Consider the following 16,070-nt stretch of genomic DNA (forward strand, 5'->3'; position numbering starts at 1 on the left):
CCTGTCAAAAACCTTGCTCAAGTGTTTTAAATGATTTTCATCAGAATCAGAGAAAATAGTTCAATCATCTAAATAAATGAAAATAAATTCAGATGTTTACCTACAAATTCTAGATCCATGGCTCTTTAGAAAGTGGCTCTAGCATTGGTTAACCCAAATGGAATTCTAGCATACATAAATGTACCCCAAGGAGTGGTGAAAGCAGTTTTGTCTTGGTCAGCTTGACTTACCATGATCTGGTTGTAACCAGAAAATCCATCTAGCATAGAAATCCTATTTGCACCTGAAACTTTCTGAAGTAGATGATCCATTTTGGGCAATGGATAGTTATCCTTTAAAGATTATTTGTTTAGATTTTGGAAGTCTACACATAGCCCAATCTCACAATTTTTCTTTTTGACAGGAACTATGTTGGCTACCCAATCAAAATACCTTAAAGGTACTATGACATGAGAATCAAGCACCTTTTTAGTTCTTTCTCAATGGTTGGAAGTAGCATGGGATTGATTCTTCTTAGTTTTTGCTGAAAGGGTTTTGCTTCTGGTTTCAAAGGAATCTTATGCTCAATCAAAGATGTATCATAAGTTTTTAACTCATTATAAGACCAAGCAAAAACATATTTGTAATTTTTAAGAAGATTCAAGTATTTTGTTTTTACATCCAAAGGCAAGGTTTATGACAATTTAACATTTCTCACATCATTCAAAGTCCCAATATTTCATTCTTCGATTTCTTCTTCAGGTGAGTTAAACAAGGGGTTTTTAGAGACATCATTATTATCAAATAGTTTTTCCAATGGAACTAATCCTTTAGGAATAAAATTATTAGATAATTGGATGATATCATGATCAAGAATTTTAGGAATGAATGAATTTTTTGGATTTTGGTGATTTGATTCTTGAACATCTTTTTGATATTCTTCAATTTGCATATTTGAGAATTCATCAATGACTTGAAGGAAAGATTTTAATTGTTCATCATCTTCAAAAATATGCCAGTGTTTAAGGTTATCAGGAATTGATGGTCTATACTTGACTTGAATTTGGTACTCTAACAATACTAGCTTAGGGATTTTGAAAGAGCTTGCTAAGACAACTAGTGAGTCAGCATGCATATTTTCATCTTTGGGAATAGCAATTATGTTAAATCCTTGGAAGAAATTTTCAATTGTGTCCCAAGCTTCCTTTCTATAGGACCTAAGCCTTGGGTGTTTCATTTGACACACATTTCTAACCTACTTCACTATAAGCTCAGAACTAGAAAAGACACTCAAGTTTTGAACCTTTAAACTCTTAGCTAGCTCAAGACCAAGAAGAAAAGCCTTATACTCAGCCACATTATTGGCGACCTCAAATTCAAGTTCACATGGCTAAGTTATGTTTTCTTTATTTGGGGAAATTAAAACAATTCACTCTCTTACTCCTTTTGAGCAAGAGCCATCAAAATGAAGTTTCCAGATATTTGATTTTACAATTTTAGGTTTGGAAACTATATTTTCATTGGAAAGTTGAGTGTTTGAATAATTTTGTGAAGATAACTGAAAGCACCAAAATCATGATCTACTGCATAGATAGGATGGTTATTTTCTTAATCAGACCTACAAACAGTATGAAGGAATATGACTTCCCTATATAACCTTAAATGTTCACCTCCATAAACTAAAATAGTAGCAAAATATATGTCCATCTGAAGTGATCCTCCAAGTTTAGCACAACATGATCTAGATAGGAGCTAACGTCACAACCAGATATTTGATAAATCCTAGGCATGGTACTTTCTTCGAATCAAAGGTGTAAAGATCATGATAAGAATGTGTAACTTGTAATTGAAGCAAGTCCATAATTACCTTTGTCACAAGGTTATGAGAAGCTCCAGAATCTAGCATGTAGTTATACAAAAGAAATTCATGAGCCTTTAAAGTTACATAAAATGGTGGAACAATTTCATCAATCATATCAGAACTAGGGCCAAACACTATTGAGGGATTTTCATCTTTCAAACTAATAACATCTCCCTCAACATCTACACTAGAAGACTGTATCCATTTAGACACTTGATTTTTATAACCAGGGTTTTTGGAAATTTCAGCTAAAGGTATAGGAATCTTGACCCTTTCCAATTCCTTTTCAATATTAAAAGTTGTCAAAATGGTCTTGTCAGATGAAAATGTTTCAGTGGATGACTCTGTAGTCTGAGGTGTTGGAGTTTGTGTTTGAATGGATTTCATTGTAGGTTAAATTATAGTGGTAGATTTTGAAGGTCTACCTGGACCTGATCTTGATCCTAGATTATACCTCTTATTTAATTTTGCAATCAGAAATTCAAAGAATGCTTGGTATTTTGAAAGCTGAGCATCTCCTTGTTCTTGTTCAAAATACTAAGGTGAAGATGAAGGAACTATTTCCATTTGTACTATTGAAGAATCAATATTATTGATATCTTCAATGATTAAAGGTCTTGTATCATGTGCCTATTGATCATCAATCAACAAAGGTGGTTGAACGTTTTGATCAAAACCTAGTCTCTGAAGAATCTTCATTTGAGGAGTTCTTCAGAATTGCGTTTGAGCTTGAGTTCTGACAGAATTTTGCTGAGAAATCCTAGGTTGTGTTTAAATTTTAGAAATCCTATCAGAAAGGTTTATAAGTAAAGATGTAATTTCATCAATTTTCTGATCTTCAAGTTTATATTTGGAAGGAGATGAGTCATCAACCCTAGCTTTTAGTTTTCTTTCTTCTTTCTCTGCTTTAGATTTAAGTTTTCCAGAAGCTGACCTATTAGCTTCTACCTCTATAGCATTTTCCTGCATGTCTTCTAATGTATTAGAAACCCTTTCCCTTATCATAACTACAAAGTCACCTTCAAATTCTTTGGAAAATATGACCTTTGCAGCTACCATTGGTGGTTTACAATCAACAGGCATTTTATGATAGAGTTTGTTAAATCTTTTGATGAATTCAACAACGGGTTCACCAGGGTTTCCCTTCATTTCTTCAAATTCAGTGAGAAAGTAAATAGGATCTTTCTTTACCCACCATTGGTTTTTAGAGATAGTTATCAGTTCATTCCATGTTCTAATAGAGTCAGCTCTAAGTTGCCTAAACTAGATCCTAACATTTCCTTTTAAAGATTGTACAAATAATCTCATATAAACATCTTCTTGTTCTATGTTCATATTGTCAGCAAAATCTAGGAAAGCTGATACATGATCCTCTATTGAGGGACCTGTTTCTCCATTAAATCTTGGTAGATGTTTTATATATCCATCAAGAAAATTTTCCAAGTTTACAAGGAGAACTGTAGTAGCATACCTTTCTTGCACAATGGGTCGAAAAGCCATAATAGCAAGAGGAGTCTGGGGTGATTGAGTGGATGATGATGAGGAAGAGGAAGATGATGAAGATGAAGGGCATGAAAATGAATTGGTAGGTGTATTAGTATGTGGTGGAGAGAAAGAGGGAGGAGACATCTTTGAGGATTTCAAAGGGGTTTTAATAACCAACTTTTGAACTCCTGGTGGAAAGTCTTCCTTATTATCAAACAAAGGATTTGAATAGATAGAAAATGTCTCTTCAAGATTAGTAGAGGTTGATGGAATAGAATAAGGAGTTGGAGAAATGAAGTCTATAGGCTTGAATTCAGGTAAATGTAAACCCAATTCTTCCTCAGATGAAGGTGATTTGATAGGAATGGATGGGACTTGATATGACTCAAGTGATTGTATTAAAAAGGCTGATGGAAGATATACTCCTCTAGAATGGAGTTCAAAAACCCTAGGAGGTAATTCAATCCAATCAGGATGGGATGGCACAAATGAAAAGGGATCTACATATGAGATGTCTTTAGGGTGTAAAGCTGAAGAAGAAGAAGAAGGGGTTCTAAGTCTTCTCCTTAAAGAGGCTCCCCTAATAAGTCTTTCTAGATCTGGTAGAGGGTTAACAATCTCAGAATAAAAACGTGATCTAGTATGCTTAAAAGGAGCCATCTTGGACCAGTGGAATCGCCAGGTGAAAGATTTTGACCTATATCCTTATCCTTTATTCACCTTAAAGGAAAGGGAAAATCATTGCCCCAAGGAAAATTGAGCTTTCAATCCTTCACGTCCTCGGCAATGGTGCCATTTGATGTTGTCCTTTGAGATAACCTAAGCTAAATTAGTTATGCCAAAGCATCTATAATGTTTTGTTGTTTTGAGTGATTGGATGACCAGTTGTTACAAGGAAAAGTGTCTACACAGAACTGCTTATCCCACTAAGGTGTGATAGCTACCTTAGAAACAAACAAAGTAAAGCTACTTTCATTTTTCCTTTATGAAGTATAGATGAGAGAAGAATAAAGAAGACCAACCTCTGTCTTGCGCTAATCTCCTAGTTCGGTTCCTCTCTCTCTTGATAGTCTTTCACTACTTGTTCCCTTGCATGCCTAGCTTCACAAAGTACCTGTAAGATCACAGTAGCATAGCACTATACAAGAACATGGATCTATAATCATAGACAATCTAGGATCAGATGTAAATTGACCATACAAATGCAGCAAACATGAATGACACAAGAGTATGGAGGAAAACTTGAATAGCTTTTATTAATAAACAAGAAAGAGCCAAGGGGAGTTACAACCAGTTGTTCTGACCCAGCATCATCCTCTCAGCAAGCAAGCCCCTCTTCACCTCATACAAAGCTTAGATCACCCGACAATCTGATGTTGTCTCAAGAAACCAACAACAATTCCTTACAATATGCAAAATTCCAGCCTCTGGATCTCTGGGATGAGGGATCCATATATAGATATCTGTAAGGGAGATGAGTCAGCTTGTGATTTGATTAGTGTCCTCCCTCTGATAGTTCTTGCTTCCACTTGGAGATTGATGATCTCTTACTCATCCTTGGTCGAATTCAGAGAGGCAAGTGTCATAGGAGAAGTTTCTGGAAGTTTCCATGCCTCTCCACCTTGCGGAATGACACTGCCATTTGTCACTTCTCACCCATCACACCCCATAGAAGGGATTTTTGAAATGCAACACACCCACACAGTGTGTTTAGGTGAGATGCAACGCACTTTGCCTATGGAGCAGCTGAAATGATCCTATTTTGACCAGTTCTGAGCAGTTTTTCATGGAGAACTTCTGGGAGAAGCTGTAATCAGTTGACCTTGTTCCTTTAGGGGTTAGAACAACACTTTTAGGGACTTAGGAGCCCTTGGTTTATGAACATTTCATGCTTGGGGTTGTAGTGCCCAAAAATGTCTATAACAGTTGCCCCCTATAGCATGAGGTCATTAATCTTTTGATGTTGGGTGAAATGCTTTATTATGAGGATCCGAAGTTCTTTCAGGCTGGGAGGAGACCTATAATAAGATACAATACAATACATTATCTTCATAATATTTTCATGATCTAGCTGAGGCGGTCATTCCCATGCTCAACTTTATAAATTCATTTTCATGTACATAGGACAGACAATCGTCTGAGTGTAGACTGATGATTTTGATAGAGCCATCATCCCTTTGATTGGATGAATATATGTGCAGCAATGATGTACATTTGATGTTTTTATTTCCCTGAATATATATCGCAGCCCGAATGGATGAAACTAGATCTCGGGTCTTCAATCTCGTTCGATCTTCACTCGAAGTACAAATCGATCCATGTGAGAGATGTTCTGGAGTCGAACATGGAAAGACATCGCCTAATTACCAGCCAATGATGTAAGTTGTTAACAGGCGTGAGAGGAATCACCGATAATGATAATGACCCTCAAGGTACTGCAGTACAATTCACGTGGTGTGAATAAAGAACTTGGCGTCGAACACCATGCAAAATCTTTCGGTCAAAGGCCATTGATGTAAACCTGTCGTCGGAAGTGAGAAACTTGCCATTGAGGCATGCAAGCTTCAAAGTACTGAACGAGGTGTTCCTAGATCGACTTCTTGGATAATGAGCTGATGTTAATAAGAAGCGATCCGTCACAGGAGGGAATTAATGAATCCCACATCAATGACACGAAACGGAGCAAATGATTTTAATGGAGGTGAAAACGATCTGATGATATACGGTTCAGGGTGGTGGTCATGAAAGAATGGAGTATGAATGTATTGTAGCGGGTGAGACACAGGTGAATTCACTGAATGACTTCTCTTGAACATATCGGCGACACTGACATGATGGATTGGTAGCATTACCCCAAATGTGGATGGTGTATGGGACCATGGTGATGTGACCGGTGAATGAAACAACCCAACCGACTTGGATGCGGAGTGGAAGTGTCATGTTCAAGAGCGACTTGCTACCAACAAAGTTTCTTCAAGTTTTCTTCCCAACTTTCCCCAGTCATTGCTGACCAGTACATCTTTATTTTTGTCAAGCTTGAGGAGGATAACATATGCTTGTTCTATAATTTTCCCTTCAGGCAAACCCATCGCTATGTTTTAACGAGCCTAGCGATAGTGAAACTCGTTCTTGTCTGCTATGGACAAGTTTGTCGCTATTAACTTTTAACGAGTTTAACGATAAAGATAACTCGGTCCTTTTCAATTTTAGAGAGTCTGAAAAGGAACGTAAAGGAAACTCCAAAATTCCTTTTTCGTCATCTAATCCCTTAAGTCCAAAAAAGTATAAAACAATACAAAAGGGATGAATTTTCTATACTTTTAACGAGCTGAACAAAACAAGCGCTCGATATTTTTGTGTAATAATCCCTCAGGTCCAAAAAGATTAAAATCTAAAGGAGGGATAGCACTTCCGGTCCCTTTAACGATCTGGAGAGGCCAATGGCTCGGCAATCTTTTCATATTTTACGAGTCAGTTTAAAGGAGCTTAAAGGAGACTCGTCTTTTGAGGAACGAGTGATAAAATTGGGTAGCAGCTGATTCCAGGTAAGGTTTGGAATGTTCCAATCACGGCAGTGTTACAAGGATGGCTAGTGAGGTCACTCTTCGCAGCTGTTCCTCAAAAGAGGTAAACAATCAAATGGAGGTGAACGATCGGCCAATACAGAGTGGAGGTGATGATGAGAACACGACCAAGGCTTTTAAAGGCTCAAGTACTTCATTCACGATGGTTATTTACCGGGAAATAGTTCATTTTTTAGTGAGCTTAAACGCGAGGGGAAACATTTGCTCATGGCTTATGTTTATTTTTTAACGAGCTTGAACTATGTGCTAAAACTGCTCGATTAATCCAGTCGCATAATAGGAATGTCCTATTTAAAACGACAATTTTTAGATTTTTGCCCCACATCCTTTCTTTATGCAAGTTAGGAAACGAACAATCCTACGAATTTAAAGGGTTAGAGGACCTACAAATTTAAAAAATAAATAGTCGCTCTTCGCTTGCATGCCAAAAGGTTTGCATGCCCCCAGGTATAAAATAAAGTTTCAAGGCCACCTTTTGTTCAAACCGAAAAAACATTTGTTTTATCAGGAAAGGTATACCTCTTTCAGGTTACCCAAATATTGTTCTATTCATAGCGCAAACAAAACACTTCTTCGGTGATGTCTATCGAAATAGACAAAGGTGAGTGGAGGAGGCTACTCCACTCACGTAACTTTGACAAGAGAATCTTGGTCCAGAATAACTCCCTCTTCCAATCACGGATGGGAGTACAGACTAGTCATATATCTCTCGCAGAAACCTACCGTATACCCAAAGTTTTCCTGCCAAAGCAGACTAGGGTAGTAGGGTGCATGCCCCCTGGGTTTCAGTCATGTCCCCCGAATCACTCGTGCTCATCGGGTGGGCGGACTGGGGATTGATGAGACATTCCTTGTGTGAAAATACCATTTAGGGATGGTATATGACTATTTGCTATGCGTGATTCGGGAAATGAAAGCTGGTCCATGAGCTTGACCACTCTTCCTTCGTGCGGAAAACACATTACTCTAAAGAGTGAGAAGACAATGGCTCCCATGCAATAAATATAGTCTCGTCCAAGGAGTAGATTATAATCCAGGGGTCCTTGAACTACCATTACGTTCATGTGGATGGTTTTTCCTCTCAATGTTATGGGCACATTGGGAAGGATCCCTAACGGTCGACTGGTTCCTTTGTCAAAGCCTGTTAGATTTCTCATCTCAGGCAAAAGCGATGGCGAACCAAGTGCTTTCCAAGCAGTCAAGGAAAGGATACTCACAGAAGCCCCTTCATCTATGATGGTACCGGCCATAACCATTCTATATACTTGAGCAATAATTAGGAATGGTACACTAGCTAGTAAATGGGGTCTGCCTAGTTGATTCCAGTCGAAGGAAACAACTAGGTTGCTTGGAGGTGGGACTGAATAGATGGTCGGGTACGACTCTGACGAACTTCCTTCCTGCGGTAAAGGAATGGGTAAATTGCCCCCATGTTCATCAGAGTCTGTGCTTATGAAAATAATTTGGACGGTGTCATCCTTATTCTCTTCTGTGACTGTATCATCTGAAGATGGGACCTCTGAAGGCAAGACTGGGTCAACTGCCGCCTCGACCTTTTGACTTTCATCTGGTATGGGTTCAGATGGTTTGTCTTCAATGATAGATGCTTCGGTCGACCACCTGGGTGGGTCAGCCGACTTTTCAACTAGTGACAGACTCGGCGAGAGTTTTTTATATCCAGGAGGAAGTCGTAACGGTGAAATCGGACGATCGTCCAAAACTCTTTCCGCCTTGTCTAAGAAGGGACAACGGTGGACGGCATGGTCGCCTTCGCACAGTTTACAAGGAAATCTTTATTTTCCTTTTTGTCCTGGGGCTTCACTTTCACTAGTCGACGGTGTGTTTTCAACATGATCATCAGAGGTTGATGACACCGGGTTGTGCAAACGAGGAGACCAGTCCCTTAAGATCCGAGGGATGCAAGGACAATCTCTGTGATAGTGGTCTCCTTTGCAAATGACACATGGTGATTTAGGCCTGGTCGGTGCAGTGTGTGGATTTTCGCTAGATGATGCTTGGTTGCCCCCTTTCGCTTTGGGCTCCTTCTTCTTCTTCTCTTTCTTCTTCCTTTCCTTCCTCTTCTCAGGTACTTGATTTTTGGTTTTACCAACCCCATCAAGTGAAGAAGAAGGAGGAGAGGAAGAATTGGAGGAAGTAGAAGGTTGGTGGGTAACTCTGGATTCGTCTAGTTGTTGACTCAACTGTTCAGGAATTGCGGTTTTCTGAACGATAGAGGTTGAGAAGAGCCATACAGACAAGCCGATTATCAATCCTGGAAGTGACAATGTGGCCATATGGGGTGCACCAACATCTCCCCAAGAGGAGAAGGGACTAGGATTTCCTCCAAGGGGAATTCCTTGGTTGGTGGGTTCCATTTTCTCAACCTAAGATCAACGTAGGAAAGGGTGATGATTATTCCGTTTAAAATAAATTTTAGACGCTTTGACACAACTTGTTTTTTCAATTTTTAAGAGTCGAGAAAAAACAAAAGATGACTCTAGTCACCTTCGATTTTTAATGAGCCTAAAGTGACAAGTGCTCAGATGGACCTTTTTCATTAAGGAGTCTGAAAAGGAACGAAAGGGACTGCTCTGGAAATCTAGGTAGAGGGATTACTAAACCAATCACAAAACTGCAGAATACTTTTTACGGTACGACAGTCAATCTTCCCGAATGCTGTGTTCAGTGCATTGCAATCGATAGGGCGGCAGACATGGCTTCCTATGGATAAAGGATTAAGCCTATTGTGGTCTCCCAAAATATACTCGACGGTACGTGGGAGCACAATTCTGTACTGGGACTTATCGTCTCAAAGTGCAGGAATCACCCAACCATCAGTGAGAATAACAGTTACCAGGTTTTACGATGCCGAAATATGTCTCTAGCCTAGACTTCTAAATGTTGTGCGTTAGGTTCCAAAGCGTTGTTAGATTCATTGAATTTATTTTATAGTTGATCTTGTTTATGAAGTTTTCCTTTCAGGTTCACCGCGAGATGTAGATGTGTAATTCCTAAAATGCAATCTAAGATGATAAACAGTCTTTTATCTTCTTTGTGCAATGAAAATCCTAGCTACTAAGGAAAGAGAGACAGTATTCTTTCACAAAGAGCAAAGAGCACACTCTAAATGCACTTTCCTAAATAAAACCAAACAAACAATCTAAATGCAAATGCACATGCATGTATTTGTTTTCAACTTTCTTAGTATGTGAATGGAGAAAAGAAAGCTAATGCACAAATCTGAATTACTTTTTCAAGCGACAGTTATCAACAAGTTTCTTTTCGAAATCAAAAATAGAGGCAATCACAACATTTTACAATTTAGAAATGAATACTTGCTTTCGACACTAGAAAAATTACATATTCAGACCAAATACAATAGTAACAGGATAATCGACTATCTACAGCATCCAAAATCTTTCCTATGACTGAAAATGACACTTGCGACACTTTCAAATCAAAGGAAGACAGTACGATTACGTTACTTTTTGCAAAGGAGAACTGAAAATGACTCAACAAATACACAAAAACATTTACAGTTCTTTCGTACAAAGGAGGCGGAATAACAGTAAGGAAAAGGGGTTTCACACAGAGATATACTAATCACAGGCAGCAAAATTCATGAATAGAACTGGAAAGAATGAATCACAGGAACCAAAACTGGACAATGCCTAGTCTGATCAACGCACCTGTAACACAGGGAATTTGAAATGCAGCGCACCTACTACACTCGGCAAGTGCGCTGAATTTTAGATTCACAGTACAGTACCTGCGCTGGGCCAGAGACGAGACTTGGCTTGCGTTCTGGGTCACAGTTTGCAGTTCAGTTCATGGGTTTTGGCCGAGCAAATGGTAATCAGTAATGCAACAATCAGGGGTAGATCTAAGAGGATCTAAGAGCTATCACAAGGGCAATCAGAGATTTTGTAAATCAGTTGTTTAATTTATAAACAAATCTTGGAGATTGACTGAAGCGGCATTTATCTACTGTTGGAAATAATACTGAGAAGGGGGGTGAATCAGTATTATCTAATTCTTTTAATAAATCTTCTTTATTTGTTCTTTGAATTATTTTTTCATGTCAGTACCATAAAATAATGAGCATGAACAAAAGAAAACAGATAGTCACACCAAAGAACACAAGATGTAAGGTGGAAACCCAATGTGGGTGAAAACCACGTGCTGCAATATGTTTCTATCTTCTTTCAAATTAGAAACTCCTTTTACAATGGTTTTGTACTGGTGCAGTCCTTTACCAGTACGCAGGCTGCAACCTGCAGAGAGCTACAACTCTCTCTCTCGTTTTCCAGTCTCTCCTGGAAGGGAGCTACAACCCCCTACTTCTTTTCTTACAAGGACCACTTTTCATAAATTTTCAAACTGGATCCATAAGCATCAAATAATCATCGAGTATAAGAGAATCACCCAGTCAACTGTAGTAACCAGATCAACAATAATAGGACCAAGCCCAGAACACAACAATGATAAACAAAGATTTTAAGAGAAGTAAGCACCCTGCTCAATTGCTCACCTGCTTACGTAAGCACCCTGCTCAACTGCTGGCCTGCTTACAGTACTCACCCTGCTCAACTGCTTGCCTGCTTACAGTACGCACCCTGCTCAACTGCTCGCCTGCTTACGTACGCACCCTGCTCAACTGCTAGCCTGCGTACCTCGCTCTGAGTCCATTGAACTGCCTGCGGACCTCCGCACCTGCAACCCTTCTGTGCCTGCATACCGGCGCACCTGAAACCCTTCTGTGCCTGCGTACCGGCGCACCTGAAACCCTTCTGTGCCTGTGTACCGGCGCACCTGAAACCCTTCTGTGCCTGCGTACCGACACACCTGAAACGCTTCGTTCCTGCGTATGTACGCACTTTTCTCTCACTGTACCTGCGTACCTTCGAGCATAGATGATTTCAAGATTTCAGAAATAACCCAGACAGTCAGATCTACAGATCTGAACATGCGCCGAAGAGATCTCGGTCCATCAGTAGATTCGCCTTATTTAGATCTAGACCAGATCTAGCCCTCATAAGATATTCAACCAAAAACATGCTCAAGCCAAATGATCTCCTTTGCTTTATATAGGAAAGCTCTTCCTTAAATCATGGATCAATACCACGAGCCGACACCATAATAACACAATACCGTCGGCTAAATACCAAGAGTAAAACATAAGAAAACCCCACATGTGAATTTCTTTGCCTTGAAATGTGTGCACTGGGGGTACGCACCTCCTGAATGGGATAACTGCAGGTATGTACGCACTTTATGTAACACTGACCTGCGTGTACGCATCTTATGCAAGGTGTACCTGCGTACCCCTTATTTTCTTCAATATTTGATAGTTGATCATCAATCCCTGCTGCTGACTTGAAGTACTGTGATCTATCACCTGAATGGGTTGCCATCAAGGACAACACTTTAGCCATAATGCCAACAATCTCCCCCTTTGGACTTGATGGCAACCTTAAAGCTTCAGCTTCATTCTCCCCCTTTGACATCAAGGGGAAAGGGTTATGCTACCCCTAAGAACATGCTCCCCCTGAATATGAACCAGATTTGCAACGAAGAACCATAATCCACCATGAAAGAGATAGAGACATATTGCAGCTACTTCCAATATCTCCTTCTGCACATCCTCCGTAATGCCAACAATGCATTATATGCTCCCCCTGAACCTGTACCATCAATCAGAAGAGGTTCAGCAATAAGATGATGCATCAACAACCCCCAGCTTTTGCCTGAGGTATTCAAAAGTGTCCCTGGGCAATGGTTTGGTGAGAATATCAGCAACTTGTTCCTTAGAAGGAACATAATCCAACTTGACCTTCTGTTCAAGCACTTGTTCCTGGAGAAAATGATACTTGATTGGTATGTGCTTGGTTTTTGAATGCATAACAGGATTCTTTGAGATGCTGATTGCACTTGTGTTATCACATAAGATGGGGATTGGTGGTGTACAAGTGATTTGAAAATCCTGCAAAGTCTGCATCACCCAAAGGAGTTGGGTGCAACAAGATGCAACAGCAACATATTCCGCTTTAGCTGTAGACAAGGCAATCAAACTCTGTTTCTTGCTGAACCAAGATACCAGTCTGGAACCTATAAAGAACGCACCACCACTTGTTCTTTTCCTGTCATCCACGCTTCCGGCCCAATCTGCATCTGTATAAGCATGAAGTGTAAGATCTGTATCTCTAGGATACCATAAGCCATAATTTTGAGTCCCTTGAAGATATTTGAAAATTCTCTTCACTGCTTGAAGATGAGTCTCCTTCGGATTTGCCTGAAATCTTCCAACTATTCCAACTGCATGCATGATGTCTGGTCGGGTACCTGTCAAATAAAGTAAACTTCCAATCATAGATCTGTAGGTTGGTTGATGTACTGCTGCAGATTCATCATTTGCACTGAGGCTACATCCTGTGACCATGGGTGTACATACTGGTTTTGCATCTTCCATACCATATTTCTTCAAAATCTGTTTGAGATACTTGGTTTGAGATAAAAAGATTCCTCCTTCTTTTTGTTGGATTTGCAAACCAAGGAAATATGTCAGTTCTCCTAGCAAGGACATTTCAAATTCTTTCTGCATGACCAAGGCAAAGTTTTGACTCATAGCTTCTTCATTGCTCCCAAAAATAATGTCATCTACATACACAACAAGTATTAGCAATTTGTCATTTTCAACTTTTATATAAATATTGCTATCTGCCGATCCTTTTGAAAAGCCTTGTTGATGAAGATATTTGTCCAAACGGTAGTACCAAGCCCTTGGAGCTTGTTTGAGACCATAGAGAGCCTTTTTCAATCTGCATACAAGATTTGGATCATTTCCAAGAATGAACCCATCTGGCTGTTCAATGTACACTTCTTCTTCCAAGTCTCCATTCAGAAAGGCTGATTTCACGTCCATTTGAAATACTTTGAAGTTTTGAAAACTTGAGAGAGCAAGGAACATTCGGATGGCCTCAAGTCTTGCAACAGGAGCAAAGGTTTCTTCAAAGTCTATTCCTTCTTGCTGCGCATACCCTTTACAAACAAGTCTGGCTTTGTTTCTAATTACTTCTCCATTTTCATTCAATTTGTTTTTGAAGACCCATTTTGTCCCGATAACATTCTTATCTTTTGGTCTAGGAACCAGCTCCCAAGTGTTGTTCTTTTCGATCTGCTCAAGTTCTTCATCCATTGCTTTCACCCAACATTCATCTTTGCATGCCTCTTTCACATTTTGTGGTTCAGTAGAGGAGAGTAATGCCAAATAGCTTGAAGCTTCTGCAACTGTTCTTCTTGTTTGTACACCTGCTTCTTTCTGCCCCATAATCTGAGATTCCGGATGGTTCTTCTGAACATATCTGGATGGAGTCTTTTCTTCTATTCTTGTTTGCTCCTCAGGTTCTTCTTGAGGTTCTTCTTCTTCATCATTCTGTCGTTGGGGGTAGCCTTCATCTTCTTCGATGTCTTCATGATGTACTTGCCTAGGAATGTATCCCTTCTCATCAACCATTACATCAATGCTGTCAACAATTCTGCCAAGTCTTTTATTGTAGCATTTGTATGCTTTGCTATGTGGAGAGTAACCAAGAAGAATGCCTTCATCTGCTCTAGGTTCAAGTTTGCCAAGCTGCTCATCAGTATTCTTGATATAGCATTTGCTCCCAAAGATTTTGAAGTGCTTTACTGAAGGAGTCCTACCACTCCAGAGCTCATGAGGAGTTTGAGTGCTATTCACCCGGACATTTGTTTTGTTGAGAATAACAACTGCAGCATGTGCAGCTTCACCCTAGAAAGTTGCGGGAGTTCCTGACTCATCAAGCATAGCACGAGCCATTTGTTGGATTGTTCTGTTCATTCTTTCCACAACTCCATTTTGCTGAGGAGTTCTTGCTGTAGAGAATTCTCTTCTTATCCCATGTTCTTCACAGAAATCGAAAAATTCATTTGAAGTAAATTCCCCACCTCTGTCGGATCTTAGGCACTTAATTTTGTGACCTGATTCATTTTCAACCAAGGCTTTGAAGGATTTGAATTTTTCGAATGCTTCATCTTTGTGCTTCATAAGTCCTAACCAGACAAACCTGGAGAAATCGTCAATGAATAATATCAAGTATTCTTCTCCTTGAGGTGTTCTTTTCCTGAAAGGACCGCATGTATCTGTATGTACTAGCTCAAGAGGCATGCTAGCTGATCCTTATTTCTCTGGAAAGTTAGTTCTGGTTTGTTTTCCAAACTGACATGATTTGCATATGGTGTTGTCAGGAATTTTGATATCTGGAAGATCGCGAACTGCCTGATATTTGCATGCTTTCCTTATTTGTGAAAAGCTTAGATGTCCCAACCTCCGATGCCATAACCAGTGCTCATCATCCTTGCTCAGATAGCATTGTTGTTGTCCTTCTTCAAATATGTACAGATTATTTGGAGTTCTTTTGCCTTTGATCACTATTTTACCTGTATCAAGATCACGAACAAGACATCCATTTGATCTGAATATAACCTCGGTTCTTTGATCACACATCTGGCTGACACTTAGAAGATTATGCTTCAATCCATCAACATACAAAACATTTCCAGCCTTGACCTTTTCTTTTAACTGAGCAATGCCTTTTCCTTTTATAGTTGCAGGAGTATCATTTCCAAAAGAGACTTTCTTTCCCTTTTCTAGAGTAGAATAAGACTCAAGTTTTTCTTTATCACCTGTCATATGCTTCAAACATCCACTGTCAATGTACCATAGATTTTCCTGTCCCTCTGCATAAAATGCTATCCCACATCTTTCTGTTTGAGGTTCCTTTATTCTCCATGTTTTGGTGCTTGAGGCTTGTTCCTTTTTCTGCTGAAACCTGCTCCTGCATTCAGAGTCTTCATGACCAAAGTTATTGCAAATAGAACATTCAACTTCATTTTCAAGAACCGAAAAGTTGTTATAGGTCCTTTTTGTAATCCCCGTCATACTTCTTTGTTTTTGAGCTTCCCTAGTCATGATCGTTTTATATGCAACACATTGAGCTGCTTTGTGACCAAAGTTATGGCAAGAAAAGCATTGTCCATTGAAGAAACTTCTGCGGTTATCGAATCTACCAGCCAATTGATTGTAATTTCTATTGTCATCTATTCTTGAACCAAATTGAGAAGATTTTACCTGTGGCTGGTTG

This window comes from Pinus tabuliformis, chromosome 8 (assembly GCF_031772625.1).
Source record: "Pinus tabuliformis cultivar Carrire ecotype Pingquan chromosome 8, CPIR1, whole genome shotgun sequence".
Classification (NCBI taxonomy): Eukaryota; Viridiplantae; Streptophyta; class Pinopsida; order Pinales; family Pinaceae; genus Pinus; species Pinus tabuliformis.